Raw genomic sequence first — 15,790 nt, 5'->3', positions numbered from 1 at the left:
AATTCTGGCCAGCATGGGACTTTGAAATATTTCAGGTAGGCGTCAGACTTTAAAAATTTTCGGCCAGGCGTCAGACTGAGAAAAAATTCTGGCCAGCATGGGACTTTGAAAAAATTCTGGACAGCATGGGACTTTGAAAATTTTCGGCCAGGTGTCAGACTTGGAAAAAATTCTGGCCAGCATGGGACTTTGAAAATTTTCGGCCAGGCGTCAGACTTAGAAAAAAATCTGGCTAGCATGGGACTTTGAAATATTTCAGGCAGGCGTCAGACTTTGCAAATTTTCGGCCAGGCGTCAGACTTAGAAAAAATTCTGGCCAGCAAGGGACTTTGAAAAAATTCTGGACAGCATGGGACTTTGAAAATTTTCGGCCAGGCATCAGACTTAGAAAAAATACTGGCCAGCATGGGACTTTGAAAAAATTCTGGCCAGCATGGGACTTTGAAAAAAATTCTGGCCAGCATGGGACTTTGAAAATTTTCGGCCAGGCGTCAGACTTAGAAAAAAATCTGGCTAGCATGGGACTTTGAAAATTTTCAGTCAGGCATCAGACTTAGAAAAAATTCTGGCCAGCATGGGACTTTGAAAATTTTCAGCCAGGCATCAGACTTAGAAAAAATTCTGGCCAGCATGAGACTTTAAAAATTTTCGGCCAGGCGTCAGACTTTGAAAAAATTCTGGCCAGCATGGGACTTTGAAATATTTCAGGTAGGCGTCAGACTTTAAAAATTTTCGGCCAGGCGTCAGACTTAGAAAAAATTCTGGCCAGCATGGGACTTTGAAATATTTCAGGCAGGCGTCAGACTTTGAAAATTTTTGGCCAGGCGTCAGACTTAGAAAAAATTCTGGCCAGGCGTCAGACTTTGAAAAAATTCTGACCAGCATGGGACTTTGAAAATTTTCGGCCAGGCGTCAGACTTAGAAAATGATTCTGGCCAGCTTGGGACTTTGAAAATTTTCGGCCAAGCGTCAGACTTAGAAAAAATTCTGGCCAGCATGGGACTTTGAAAAAATTCTGGCAAGCATGGGACTTTGAAAATTTTCGGCCAAGCGTCAGACTTAGAAAAAATTCTGGCCAGCATGGGACTTTGAAATATTTCAGGCAGGCGTCAGACTTAGAAAAAATTCTGGCCAGCATGGGACTTTGAAAATTTTTGGCCAAGCGTCAGACTTGGAAAAAATTCTGGCCAGCATGGGACTTTGAAAAAATTCTGGCCAGCATGGGACTTTGAAAAAAATTCTGGCCAGCATGGGACTTTGAAAATTTTCGGCCAGGCGTCAGACTTAGAAAAAAATCTGGCTAGCATGGGACTTTGAAAATTTTCAGTCAGGCATCAGACTTAGAAAAAATTCTGGCCAACATGGGACTTTGAAATATTTCAGGCAGGCGTCAGACTTTGCAAATTTTCGGCCAGGCGTCAGACTTAGAAAAAATTCTGGCCAGGCGTCAGACTTAGAAAAAATTCTGGCCAGCAAGGGACTTTGAAAAAATTCTGGCCAGCATGGGACTTTGAAAAAAATTCTGGCCAGCATGGGACTTTGAAAATTTTCGGCCAGGCGTCAGACTTAGAAAAAAATCTGGCTAGCATGGGACTTTGAAAATTTTCAGTCAGGCATCAGACTTAGAAAAAATTCTGGCCAGCATGGGACTTTGAAAATTTTCAGCCAGGCATCAGACTTAGAAAAAATTCTGGCCAGCATGAGACTTTAAAAATTTTCGGCCAGGCGTCAGACTTTGAAAAAATTCTGGCCAGCATGGGACTTTGAAATATTTCAGGTAGGCGTCAGACTTTAAAAATTTTCGGCCAGGCGTCAGACTTAGAAAAAATTCTGGCCAGCATGGGACTTTGAAATATTTCAGGCAGGCGTCAGACTTGGAAAAAATTCTGGCCAGCATGGGAGTTTGAAATATTTCAGGTAGGCGTCAGACTTTGAAAATTTTCGGCCAGGCGTCAGACTTAGAAAATGATTCTGGCCAGCTTGGGACTTTGAAAATTTTCGGCCAAGCGTCAGACTTAGAAAAAATTCTGGCCAGCATGGGACTTTGAAATATTTCAGGCAGGCGTCAGACTTAGAAAAAATTCTGGCCAGCATGGGACTTTGAAAATTTTTGGCCAAGCGTCAGACTTGGAAAAAATTCTGGCCAGCATGGGACTTTGAAAAAATTCTGGCAAGCATGGGACTTTGAAAATTTTCGGCCAAGCGTCAGACTTAGAAAAAATTCTGGCCAGCATGGGACTTTGAAATATTTCAGGCAGGCGTCAGACTTAGAAAAAATTCTGGCCAGCATGGGACTTTGAAAATTTTTGGCCAAGCGTCAGACTTGGAAAAAATTCTGGCCAGCATGGGACTTTGAAAAAATTCTGGCCAGCATGGGACTTTGAAAGAAATTCTGGCCAGCATGGGACTTTGAAAATTTTCAGTCAGGCATCAGACTTAGAAAAAATTCTGGCCAGCATGGGACTTTGAAAATTTTCAGCCAGGCATCAGACTTAGAAAAAATTCTGGCCAACATGGGACTTTGAAATATTTCAGGCAGGCGTCAGACTTTGCAAATTTTCGGCCAGGCGTCAGACTTAGAAAAAATTCTGGCCAGCATGGGACTTTGAAAATTTTCAGCCAGGCGTCAGACTTAGAAAAAATTCTGGCCAGCATGGGACTTCGAAAATTTTCGGCCAGGCGTCAGACTTAGAAAAAATTCTGGCCAGCATGGGACTTTGAAAATTTTCAGCCAGGCATCAGACTTCGAAAAAATTCTGGCCAGCATGGGACTTTGAAAAAATTCTGGCCAGCATGGGACTTTGAAAATTTTCAGCCAGGCATCAGACTTCGAAAAAATTCTGGCCAGCATGGGACTTTGAGATATTTCAGGTAGGTGTCAGACTTTGAACATTTTCGGCCAGGCGTCAGACTTAGAAAAGATTCTGGCCAGCATGGGACTTTGAAAATTTTCAGCCAGGCGTCAGACTTAGAAAAAATTCTGGCCAGCATGGGACTTCGAAAATTTTCGGCCAGGCGTCAGACTTAGAAAAAATTCTGGCCAGCATGGGACTTTGAAAAAATTCTGGCCAGCATGGGACTTTGAAAATTTTCAGCCAGGCATCAGACTTAGAAAAAATTCTGGCCAGCATGGGACTTTGAAAATTTTCGGCCAGGCGTCAGACTTAGAAAAAATTCTGGCCAGCATGGGACTTTGAAAATTTTCGGCCAAGCGTCAGACTTAGAAAAAATTCTGGCCAGCATGGGACTTTGAAAAAAATCTGGCCAGCATGGGACTTTGAAAATTTTCGGCCAAGCGTCAGACTTAGAAAAAATTCTGGCCAGCATGGGACTTTGAAAATTTTCGGCCAGGCGTCAGACTTGGAAAAAATTCTGGCCAGCATGGGACTTTGAAAATTTTCGGCCAGGCGTCAGACTTGGAAAATAATTTTAGCCAGCATGGGACTTTGAAATATTTCAGGTAGGTGTCAGACTTTGAACATTTTCGGCCAGGCGTCAGACTTAGAAAAAATTCTGGCCAGCATGGGACTTTGAAAATTTTCAGCCAGGCGTCAGACTTAGAAAAAATTCTGGCCAGCATGGGACTGAAATATTTCAGGCAGGCGTCAGACTTGGAAAATTTTTCGGCCAGGCGTCAGACATAGAAAAAATTCTGGCTAGCATGGGACTTTGAAAATTTTCAGCCAGGCATCAGACTTAGAAAATAATTCTGGCCAGCATGGGACTTTGAAATATTTCAGGTAGGTGTCAGACTTTGAACATTTTCGGCCAGGCGTCAGACTTAGAAAAAATTCTGGCCAGCATGGGACTTTGAAAATTTTCAGCCAGGCGTCAGACTTAGAAAAAATTCTGGCCAGCATGGGACTTCGAAAATTTTCGGCCAGGCGTCAGACTTAGAAAAAATTCTGGCCAGCATGGGACTTCGAAAATTTTCGGCCAGGCGTCAGACTTAGAAAAAATTCTGGCCAGCATGGGACTTTGAAAAAATTCTGGCCAGCATGGGACTTTGAAAATTTTCAGCCAGGCATCAGACTTCGAAAAAATTCTGGCCAGCATGGGACTTTGAAAATTTTCAGCCAGGCATCAGACTTAGAAAAAATTCTGGCCAGCATGGGACTTTGAAAATTTTCAGCCAGGCATCAGACTTCGAAAAAATTCTGGCCAGCATGGGACTTTGAAAATTTTCAGCCAGGCATCAGACTTAGAAAAAATTCTGGCCAGCATGGGACTTTGAAAATTTTCTGCCAGGCGTCAGACTTAGAAAAAATTCTGGCCAGCATGGGACTTTGAAAATTTTTGGCCAGGCGTCAGACTTAGAAAAAATTCTGGCCAGCATGGGACTTTGAAAAAATTCTGGCCAGCATGGGACTTTGAAAATTTTCGGCCAGGCGTCAGACTTAGAAAAAATTCTGGCCAGCATGGGACTTTGAACATTTTCGGTCAGGCGTCAGACTTAGAAAAAATTCTGGCCAGCATGGGACTTTGAAAATTTTCAGCCAGGCATCAGACTTAGAAAAAATTCTGGCCAGCATGGGACTTTGAAAATTTTCAGCCAGGCATCAGACTTCGAAAAAATTCTGGCCAGCATGGGACTTTGAAAAAATTCTGGCCAGCATGGGACTTTGAAAATTTTCGGCCAGGCGTCAGACTTAGAAAAAATTCTGGCCAGCATGGGACTTTGAACATTTTCGGTCAGGCGTCAGACTTAGAAAAAATTCTGGCCAGCATGGGACTTTGAACATTTTCAGCCAGGCGTCAGACTTAGAAAAAATTCTGGCCAGGCGTCAGACTTTGAAAAAATTCTGGCCAGCATGGGACTTTGAAAAAATTCAGCCAGGCATCAGACTTAGAAAAAATTCTGGCCAGCATGGGACTTTGAACATTTTCGGCCAGGCGTCAGACTTAGAAAAAATTCGGCCAGGCATCAGACTTAGAAAAAATTCTGGCCAGCATGGGACTTTGAAATATTGCAGGTAGGCGTCAGACTTTGAAAATTTTCGGACAGGCGTCAGACTTTGAAAAAATTCTGGCCAGCATGGGACTTTGAAAATTCTCGGCCAGGCGTCAGACTTAGAAAATAATTCTGGCCAGCTTGGGACTTTGAAAATTTTCGGCCAGGCGTCAGACTTAGAAAAAATTCTGGCCAGCATGGGACTTTGAAATATTTCAGGCAGGTGTCAGACATAGAAAAAATTCTGGCCAGCATGGAACTTTGAAAAAATTCTGGCCAGCATGGGACTTTGAAAATTTTCGGACAGGCGTTGGACTTTGAAAATTTTCGGGCCTGGTGACCCAGGCTATTGAAATGAATGGTGTGGGACTTTGAAATATTTCGGGCAGGCGTCAGACTTTGAAAAAATCTGACAACCAGGCCAGAGAGCAGGCCGTCTGCCCAAGGAGGCCGCCCCAACCCTCCTCTTTGTCGGACATAAGTCTGGTGAGCCTCCCTTGTTCGGCCCTGGAGGTGCCTCGTCTGAAATTGCTCCCTTCTGAAATCGTGACAACTCCATTTTGCGGTTTGGGTGGAAAGGCCCCCAGATAGGGAACCGGGTGCCCTATCTGCAGCGCCTCCCGATGGTGGCCGGCGGTACTGCAACCCTTTTAACCAAGGTTATTGAAAAGATTGGTGTGGAACTTTGAAAATTTTCGGAGAGGCGTCAGACTTAGAAAAAATTCTGGCCAGCAAGGGACTTTGAAAAAATTCTGGACAGCATGGGACTTTGAAAATTTTCGGCCAGGCATCAGACTTAGAAAAAATACTGGCCAGCATGGGACTTTGAAAAAATTCTGGCCAGCATGCGACTTAGAAAAAATTCTGGCCAGCATGGGACTTTGAAAATTTTCGGTCAGGCGTCAGACTTAGAAAATAATTCTGGCCAGCATGGGACTTTAAAAATTTTCGGCCAGGCGTCAGACTTTGAAAAAATTCTGGCCAGCACGGGACTTTGAAAAAATTCTGGCCAGCATGGGACTTTGAACATTTTCGGCCAGGCGTCAGACTTAGAAAAAATTCTGGCCAGCATGGGACTTTGAAATTTCTCGGCCAGGCGTCAGACTTAGAAAATAATTCTGGCCAGCATGGGACTTTGAAAATTTTCGGTCAGGCGTCAGACTTAGAAAATAATTCTGGCCAGCATGGGACTTTAAAAATTTTCGGCCAGGCGTCAGACTTTGAAAAAATTCTGGCCAGCATGGGACTTTGAAAAAATTCTGGCCAGCATGGGACTTTGAAAATTTTCGGCCAGGCGTCAGACTTAGAAAAAATTCTGGCCAGCATGGGACTTTGAACATTTTCGGCCAGGCGTCAGACTTAGAAAAAATTCTGGCCAGCATGGGACTTTGAAAAAATTCTGGCCAGCATGGGACTTTGAAAATTTTCAGCCAGGCATCAGACTTAGAAAAAATTCTGGCCAGCATGGGACTTTGAAAAAATTCTGGCCAGCATGGGACTTTGAAAATTTTCAGCCAGGCATCAGACTTCGAAAAAATTCTGGCCAGCATGGGACTTTGAAAATTTTCAGCCAGGCATCAGACTTAGAAAAAATTCTGGCCAGCATGGGACTTTGAAAAAATTCTGGCCAGCATGGGACTTTGAAAATTTTCAGCCAGGCATCAGACTTCGAAAAAATTCTGGCCAGCATGGGACTTTGAAAATTTTCAGCCAGGCATCAGACTTAGAAAAAATTCTGGCCAGCATGGGACTTTGAAATATTTCAGGTAGGTGTCAGACTTAGAAAAAATTCTGGCCAGCATGAGACTTTGAACATTTTCGGCCAGGCGTCAGACTTAGAAAAAATTCTGGCCAGCATGGGACTGAAATATTTCAGGCAGGCGTCAGACTTGGAAAATTTTTCGGCCAGGCGTCAGACTTAGAAAAAATTCTGGCTAGCATGGGACTTTGAAAATTTTCAGCCAGGCATCAGACTTAGAAAAAATTCTGGCCAGCAAGGGACTTAGAAAAAATTCTGGCTAGCATGGGACTTTGAAATTTTTCGGCAAGGCGTCAGACTTAGAAAAAATTCTGGCCAGCATGGGACTTTGAAATTTTTTGGCAAGGCGTCAGACTTAGAAAATAATTCTGGCCAGCATGGGACTTTAAAAATTTTCGGCCAGGCGTCAGACTGAAAAAATTCTGGCCAGCATGGGACTTTGAAAATTTTCGGCCAGGCGTCAGACTTAGAAAATAATTCTGGCCAGCATGGGACTTTGAAATATTTCAGGTAGGTGTCAGACTTTGAACATTTTCAGCCAGGCGTCAGACTTAGAAAAAATTCTGGCCAGCATGGGACTTTGAAAAAATTCTGGCCAGCATGGGACTTTGAAAATTTTCAGCCAGGCATCAGACTTCGAAAAAATTCTGGCCAGCATGGGACTTTGAAAATTTTCAGCCAGGCATCAGACTTAGAAAAAATTCTGGCCAGCATGGGACTTTGAAAATTTTCAGCCAGGCATCAGACTTCGAAAAAATTCTGGCCAGCATGGGACTTTGAAAATTTTCAGCCAGGCATCAGACTTAGAAAAAATTCTGGCCAGCATGGGACTTTGAAAATTTTCTGCCAGGCGTCAGACTTAGAAAAAATTCTGGCCAGCATGGGACTTTGAAAATTTTTGGCCAGGCGTCAGACTTAGAAAAAATTCTGGCCAGCATGGGACTTTGAAAAAATTCTGGCCAGCATGGGACTTTGAAAATTTTCGGCCAGGCGTCAGACTTAGAAAAAATTCTGGCCAGCATGGGACTTTGAACATTTTCGGTCAGGCGTCAGACTTAGAAAAAATTCTGGCCAGCATGGGACTTTGAAAATTTTCAGCCAGGCATCAGACTTAGAAAAAATTCTGGCCAGCATGGGACTTTGAAAATTTTCAGCCAGGCATCAGACTTCGAAAAAATTCTGGCCAGCATGGGACTTTGAAAAAATTCTGGCCAGCATGGGACTTTGAAAATTTTCGGCCAGGCGTCAGACTTAGAAAAAATTCTGGCCAGCATGGGACTTTGAACATTTTCGGTCAGGCGTCAGACTTAGAAAAAATTCTGGCCAGCATGGGACTTTGAACATTTTCAGCCAGGCGTCAGACTTAGAAAAAATTCTGGCCAGGCGTCAGACTTTGAAAAAATTCTGGCCAGCATGGGACTTTGAAAAAATTCAGCCAGGCATCAGACTTAGAAAAAATTCTGGCCAGCATGGGACTTTGAACATTTTCGGCCAGGCGTCAGACTTAGAAAAAATTCGGCCAGGCATCAGACTTAGAAAAAATTCTGGCCAGCATGGGACTTTGAAATATTGCAGGTAGGCGTCAGACTTTGAAAATTTTCGGACAGGCGTCAGACTTTGAAAAAATTCTGGCCAGCATGGGACTTTGAAAATTCTCGGCCAGGCGTCAGACTTAGAAAATAATTCTGGCCAGCTTGGGACTTTGAAAATTTTCGGCCAGGCGTCAGACTTAGAAAAAATTCTGGCCAGCATGGGACTTTGAAATATTTCAGGCAGGTGTCAGACATAGAAAAAATTCTGGCCAGCATGGAACTTTGAAAAAATTCTGGCCAGCATGGGACTTTGAAAATTTTCGGACAGGCGTTGGACTTTGAAAATTTTCGGGCCTGGTGACCCAGGCTATTGAAATGAATGGTGTGGGACTTTGAAATATTTCGGGCAGGCGTCAGACTTTGAAAAAATCTGACAACCAGGCCAGAGAGCAGGCCGTCTGCCCAAGGAGGCCGCCCCAACCCTCCTCTTTGTCGGACATAAGTCTGGTGAGCCTCCCTTGTTCGGCCCTGGAGGTGCCTCGTCTGAAATTGCTCCCTTCTGAAATCGTGACAACTCCATTTTGCGGTTTGGGTGGAAAGGCCCCCAGATAGGGAACCGGGTGCCCTATCTGCAGCGCCTCCCGATGGTGGCCGGCGGTACTGCAACCCTTTTAACCAAGGTTATTGAAAAGATTGGTGTGGAACTTTGAAAATTTTCGGAGAGGCGTCAGACTTAGAAAAAATTCTGGCCAGCAAGGGACTTTGAAAAAATTCTGGACAGCATGGGACTTTGAAAATTTTCGGCCAGGCATCAGACTTAGAAAAAATACTGGCCAGCATGGGACTTTGAAAAAATTCTGGCCAGCATGCGACTTAGAAAAAATTCTGGCCAGCATGGGACTTTGAAAATTTTCGGTCAGGCGTCAGACTTAGAAAATAATTCTGGCCAGCATGGGACTTTAAAAATTTTCGGCCAGGCGTCAGACTTTGAAAAAATTCTGGCCAGCACGGGACTTTGAAAAAATTCTGGCCAGCATGGGACTTTGAACATTTTCGGCCAGGCGTCAGACTTAGAAAAAATTCTGGCCAGCATGGGACTTTGAAATTTCTCGGCCAGGCGTCAGACTTAGAAAATAATTCTGGCCAGCATGGGACTTTGAAAATTTTCGGTCAGGCGTCAGACTTAGAAAATAATTCTGGCCAGCATGGGACTTTAAAAATTTTCGGCCAGGCGTCAGACTTTGAAAAAATTCTGGCCAGCATGGGACTTTGAAAAAATTCTGGCCAGCATGGGACTTTGAAAATTTTCGGCCAGGCGTCAGACTTAGAAAAAATTCTGGCCAGCATGGGACTTTGAACATTTTCGGCCAGGCGTCAGACTTAGAAAAAATTCTGGCCAGCATGGGACTTTGAAAAAATTCTGGCCAGCATGGGACTTTGAAAATTTTCAGCCAGGCATCAGACTTAGAAAAAATTCTGGCCAGCATGGGACTTTGAAAAAATTCTGGCCAGCATGGGACTTTGAAAATTTTCAGCCAGGCATCAGACTTCGAAAAAATTCTGGCCAGCATGGGACTTTGAAAATTTTCAGCCAGGCATCAGACTTAGAAAAAATTCTGGCCAGCATGGGACTTTGAAAAAATTCTGGCCAGCATGGGACTTTGAAAATTTTCAGCCAGGCATCAGACTTCGAAAAAATTCTGGCCAGCATGGGACTTTGAAAATTTTCAGCCAGGCATCAGACTTAGAAAAAATTCTGGCCAGCATGGGACTTTGAAATATTTCAGGTAGGTGTCAGACTTAGAAAAAATTCTGGCCAGCATGAGACTTTGAACATTTTCGGCCAGGCGTCAGACTTAGAAAAAATTCTGGCCAGCATGGGACTGAAATATTTCAGGCAGGCGTCAGACTTGGAAAATTTTTCGGCCAGGCGTCAGACTTAGAAAAAATTCTGGCTAGCATGGGACTTTGAAAATTTTCAGCCAGGCATCAGACTTAGAAAAAATTCTGGCCAGCAAGGGACTTAGAAAAAATTCTGGCTAGCATGGGACTTTGAAATTTTTCGGCAAGGCGTCAGACTTAGAAAAAATTCTGGCCAGCATGGGACTTTGAAATTTTTTGGCAAGGCGTCAGACTTAGAAAATAATTCTGGCCAGCATGGGACTTTAAAAATTTTCGGCCAGGCGTCAGACTGAAAAAATTCTGGCCAGCATGGGACTTTGAAAATTTTCGGCCAGGCGTCAGACTTAGAAAATAATTCTGGCCAGCATGGGACTTTGAAATATTTCAGGTAGGTGTCAGACTTTGAACATTTTCAGCCAGGCGTCAGACTTAGAAAAAATTCTGGCCAGCATGGGACTTTGAAAATTTTCAGCCAGGCGTCAGACTTAGAAAAAAATCTGGCTAGCATGGGACTTTGAAAATTTTCAGCCAGGCATCAGACTTAGAAAAAATTCTGGCCAGCATGGGACTTTGAAATTTTTCGGCAAGGCGTCAGACTTAGAAAAAATTCTGGCCAGCATGGGACTTTGAAATTTTTTGGCAAGGCGTCAGACTTAGAAAATAATTCTGGCCAGCATGGGACTTTGAAAATTTTCAGCCAGGCGTCAGACTTAGAAAAAATTCTGGCCAGCATGGGACTTTGAACATTTTCAGCCAGGCATCAGACTTAGAAAAAATTCTGGCCAGCATGGGACTTTGAAATTTTTCGGCAAGGCGTCAGACTTAGAAAAAATTCTGGCCAGCATGGGACTTTGAAATTTTTTGGCAAGGCGTCAGACTTAGAAAATAATTCTGGCCAGCATGGGACTTTAAAAATTTTCGGCCAGGCGTCAGACTTTGAAAAAATTCTGGCCAGCATGGGACTTTGAAAAAATTCTGGCCAGCATGGGACTTTGAAAATTTTCGGCCAGGCGTCAGACTTAGAAAAAATTCTGGCCAGCATGGGACTTTGAAAATTTTCAGCCAGGCCTCAGACTTAGAAAAAATTCTGGCCAGCATGGGACTTCGAAGATTTTCGGCCAGGCGTCAGACTTAGAAAAAATTCTGGCCAGCATGGGACTTTGAAAATTTTCAGCCAGGCATCAGACTTAGAAAAAATTCTGGCCAGCATGGGACTTTGAAATTTTTCGGCAAGGCGTCAGACTTAGAAAAAATTCTGGCCAGCATGGGACTTTGAAATTTTTTGGCAAGGCGTCAGACTTAGAAAAAATTCTGGCCAGCATGGGACTTTGAACATTTTCGGCCAGGCGTCAGACTTAGAAAAAATTCTGGCCAGCATGGGACTTTGAAATATTTCAGGCAGGCGTCAGACTTGGAAAAATTTTCGGCCAGGCGTCAGACTTAGAAAAAATTCTGGCTAGCATGGGACTTTGAAAATTTTCAGCCAGGCATCAGACTTAGAAAAAATTCTGGCCAGCATGGGACTTTGAAATTTTTCGGCAAGGCGTCAGACTTAGAAAAAATTCTGGCCAGCATGGGACTTTGACATTTTTTGGCAAGGCGTCAGACTTAGAAAATAATTCTGGCCAGCATGGGACTTTAAAAATTTTCGGCCAGGCGTCAGACTTTGAAAAAATTCTGGCCAGCATGGGACTTTGAAAAAATTCTGGCCAGCATGGGACTTTGAAAATTTTCGGCCAGGCGTCAGACTTAGAAAATAATTCTGGCCAGCATGGGACTTTGAAATATTTCAGGTAGGTGTCAGACTTTGAACATTTTCGGCCAGGCGTCAGACTTAGAAAAAATTCTGGCCAGCATGGGACTTTGAAAATTTTCAGCCAGGCCTCAGACTTAGAAAAAATTCTGGCCAGCATGGGACTTCGAAGATTTTCGGCCAGGCGTCAGACTTAGAAAAAATTCTGGCCAGCATGGGACTTTGAAAATTTTCAGCCAGGCATCAGACTTAGAAAAAATTCTGGCCAGCATGGGACTTTGAAAAAATTCTGGCCAGCATGGGACTTTGAAAATTTTCGGCCAGGCGTCAGACTTAGAAAATAATTCTGGCCAGCATGGGACTTTGAAATATTTCAGGTAGGTGTCAGACTTTGAACATTTTCGGCCAGGCGTCAGACTTAGAAAAAATTCTGGCCAGCATGGGACTTTGAAAATTTTCAGCCAGGCATCAGACTTAGAAAAAATTCTGGCCAGCATGGGACTTTGAAAATTTTCAGCCAGGCGTCAGACTTAGAAAAAATTCTGGCCAGCATGGGACTTCGAAAATTTTCGGCCAGGCGTCAGACTTAGAAAAAATTCTGGCCAGCATGGGACTTTGAAAATTTTCAGCCAGGCATCAGACTTAGAAAAAATTCTGGCCAGCATGGGACTTTGAAAAAATTCTGGCCAGCATGGGACTTTGAAAATTTTCAGCCAGGCATCAGACTTAGAAAAAATTCTGGCCAGCATGGGACTTTGAAAATTTTCAGCCAGGCATCAGACTTAGAAAAAATTCTGGCCAGCATGGGACTTTGAAATATTGCAGGTAGGCGTCAGACTTTGAAAATTTTCGGCCAGGCGTCAGACTTAGAAAAAATTCTGGCCAGCATGGGACTTTGAAAAAATTCTGGCCAGCATGGGACTTTGAAAAAATTCAGCCAGGCATCAGACTTAGAAAAAATTCTGGCCAGCATGGGACTTTGAAAATTTTCGGCCAGGCGTCAGACTTAGAAAATAATTCTGGCCAGCATGGGACTTTGAAATATTTCAGGTAGGTGTCAGACTTTGAACATTTTCGGCCAGGCGTCAGACTTAGAAAAAATTCTGGCCAGCATGGGACTTTGAAAATTTTCAGCCAGGCATCAGACTTAGAAAAAATTCTGGCCAGCATGGGACTTTGAAAATTTTCAGCCAGGCGTCAGACTTAGAAAAAATTCTGGCCAGCATGGGACTTCGAAAATTTTCGGCCAGGCGTCAGACTTAGAAAAAATTCTGGCCAGCATGGGACTTTGAAAATTTTCAGCCAGGCATCAGACTTAGAAAAAATTCTGGCCAGCATGGGACTTTGAAAAAATTCTGGCCAGCATGGGACTTTGAAAATTTTCAGCCAGGCATCAGACTTAGAAAAAATTCTGGCCAGCATGGGACTTTGAAAATTTTCAGCCAGGCATCAGACTTAGAAAAAATTCTGGCCAGCATGGGACTTTGAAATATTGCAGGTAGGCGTCAGACTTTGAAAATTTTCGGCCAGGCGTCAGACTTAGAAAAAATTCTGGCCAGCATGGGACTTTGAAAAAATTCTGGCCAGCATGGGACTTTGAAAAAATTCAGCCAGGCATCAGACTTAGAAAAAATTCTGGCCAGCATGGGACTTTGAACATTTTCGGCCAGGCGTCAGACTTAGAAAAAATTCAGCCAGGCATCAGACTTAGAAAAAAATCTGGCCAGCATGGGACTTTGAAAATTTTCGGTCAGGCGTCAGACTTAGAAAAAATTCTGGCCAGCATGGGACTTTGAAATATTGCAGGTAGGCGTCAGACTTTGAAAATTTTCGGCCAGGCGTCAGACTTAGAAAAAATTCTGGCCAGCATGGGACTTTGAAATTTCTCGGCCAGGCGTCAGACTTAGAAAAAATTATGGCCAGCATGGGACTTTGAAAATTTTCGGTCAGGCGTCAGACTTAGAAAATAATTCTGGCCAGCATGGGACTTTGAAATTTTTCGGCAAGGCGTCAGACTTAGAAAAAATTCTGGCCAGCATGGGACTTTGAAATTTTTTGGCAAGGCGTCAGACTTAGAAAATAATTCTGGCCAGCATGGGACTTTGAAAATTTTCAGCCAGGCGTCAGACTTAGAAAAAATTCTGGCCAGCATGGGACTTTGAACATTTTCGGCCAGGCGTCAGACTTAGAAAAAATTCTGGCCAGCATGGGACTTTGAAATATTTCAGGCAGGCGTCAGACTTGGAAAAATTTTCGGCCAGGCGTCAGACTTAGAAAAAATTCTGGCTAGCATGGGACTTTGAAAATTTTCGGCCAGGCGTCAGACTTAGAAAATAATTCTGGCCAGCATGGGACTTTGAAATATTTCAGGTAGGTGTCAGACTTTGAACATTTTCGGCCAGGCGTCAGACTTAGAAAAAATTCTGGCCAGCATGGGACTTTGAAAAAATTCTGGCCAGCATGGGACTTTGAAATATTTCAGGTAGGTGTCAGACTTTGAACATTTTCGGCCAGGCGTCAGACTTAGAAAAAATTCTGGCCAGCATGGGACTTCGAAAATTTTCGGCCAGGCGTCAGACTTAGAAAAAATTCTGGCCAGCATGGGACTTTGAAAATTTTCAGCCAGGCATCAGACTTAGAAAAAATTCTGGCCAGGCGTCAGACTTAGAAAAGATTCTGGCCAGCATGGGACTTTGAAAATTTTCAGCCAGGCGTCAGACTTAGAAAAAATTCTGGCCAGCATGGGACTTCGAAAATTTTCGGCCAGGCGTCAGACTTAGAAAAAATTCTGGCCAGCATGGGACTTTGAAAAAATTCTGGCCAGCATGGGACTTTGAAAATTTTCAGCCAGGCATCAGACTTAGAAAAAATTCTGGCCAGCATGGGACTTTGAAAATTTTCGGCCAGGCGTCAGACTTAGAAAAAATTCTGGCCAGCATGGGACTTTGAAAATTTTCGGCCAAGCGTCAGACTTAGAAAAAATTCTGGCCAGCATGGGACTTTGAAAAAAATCTGGCCAGCATGGGACTTTGAAAATTTTCGGCCAAGCGTCAGACTTAGAAAAAATTCTGGCCAGCATGGGACTTTGAAAATTTTCGGCCAGGCGTCAGACTTGGAAAAAATTCTGGCCAGCATGGGACTTTGAAAATTTTCGGCCAGGCGTCAGACTTGGAAAATAATTTTAGCCAGCATGGGACTTTGAAATATTTCAGGTAGGTGTCAGACTTTGAACATTTTCGGCCAGGCGTCAGACTTAGAAAAAATTCTGGCCAGCATGGGACTTTGAAAATTTTCAGCCAGGCGTCAGACTTAGAAAAAATTCTGGCCAGCATGGGACTGAAATATTTCAGGCAGGCGTCAGACTTGGAAAATTTTTCGGCCAGGCGTCAGACATAGAAAAAATTCTGGCTAGCATGGGACTTTGAAAATTTTCAGCCAGGCATCAGACTTAGAAAATAATTCTGGCCAGCATGGGACTTTGAAATATTTCAGGTAGGTGTCAGACTTTGAACATTTTCGGCCAGGCGTCAGACTTAGAAAAAATTCTGGCCAGCATGGGACTTTGAAAATTTTCAGCCAGGCGTCAGACTTAGAAAAAATTCTGGCCAGCATGGGACTTCGAAAATTTTCGGCCAGGCGTCAGACTTAGAAAAAATTCTGGCCAGCATGGGACTTCGAAAATTTTCGGCCAGGCGTCAGACTTAGAAAAAATTCTGGCCAGCATGGGACTTTGAAAAAATTCTGGCCAGCATGGGACTTTGAAAATTTTCAGCCAGGCATCAGACTTCGAAAAAATTCTGGCCAGCATGGGACTTTGAAAATTTTCAGCCAGGCATCAGACTTAGAAAAAATTCTGGCCAGCATGGGACTTTGAAAATTTTCAGCCAGGCATC

The sequence above is a fragment of the Festucalex cinctus genome, chromosome 8, assembly GCF_051991245.1.
Source record: "Festucalex cinctus isolate MCC-2025b chromosome 8, RoL_Fcin_1.0, whole genome shotgun sequence".
Taxonomy (NCBI): Eukaryota; Metazoa; Chordata; class Actinopteri; order Syngnathiformes; family Syngnathidae; genus Festucalex; species Festucalex cinctus.
Note: the sequence above shows the minus strand (reverse complement) of the source record.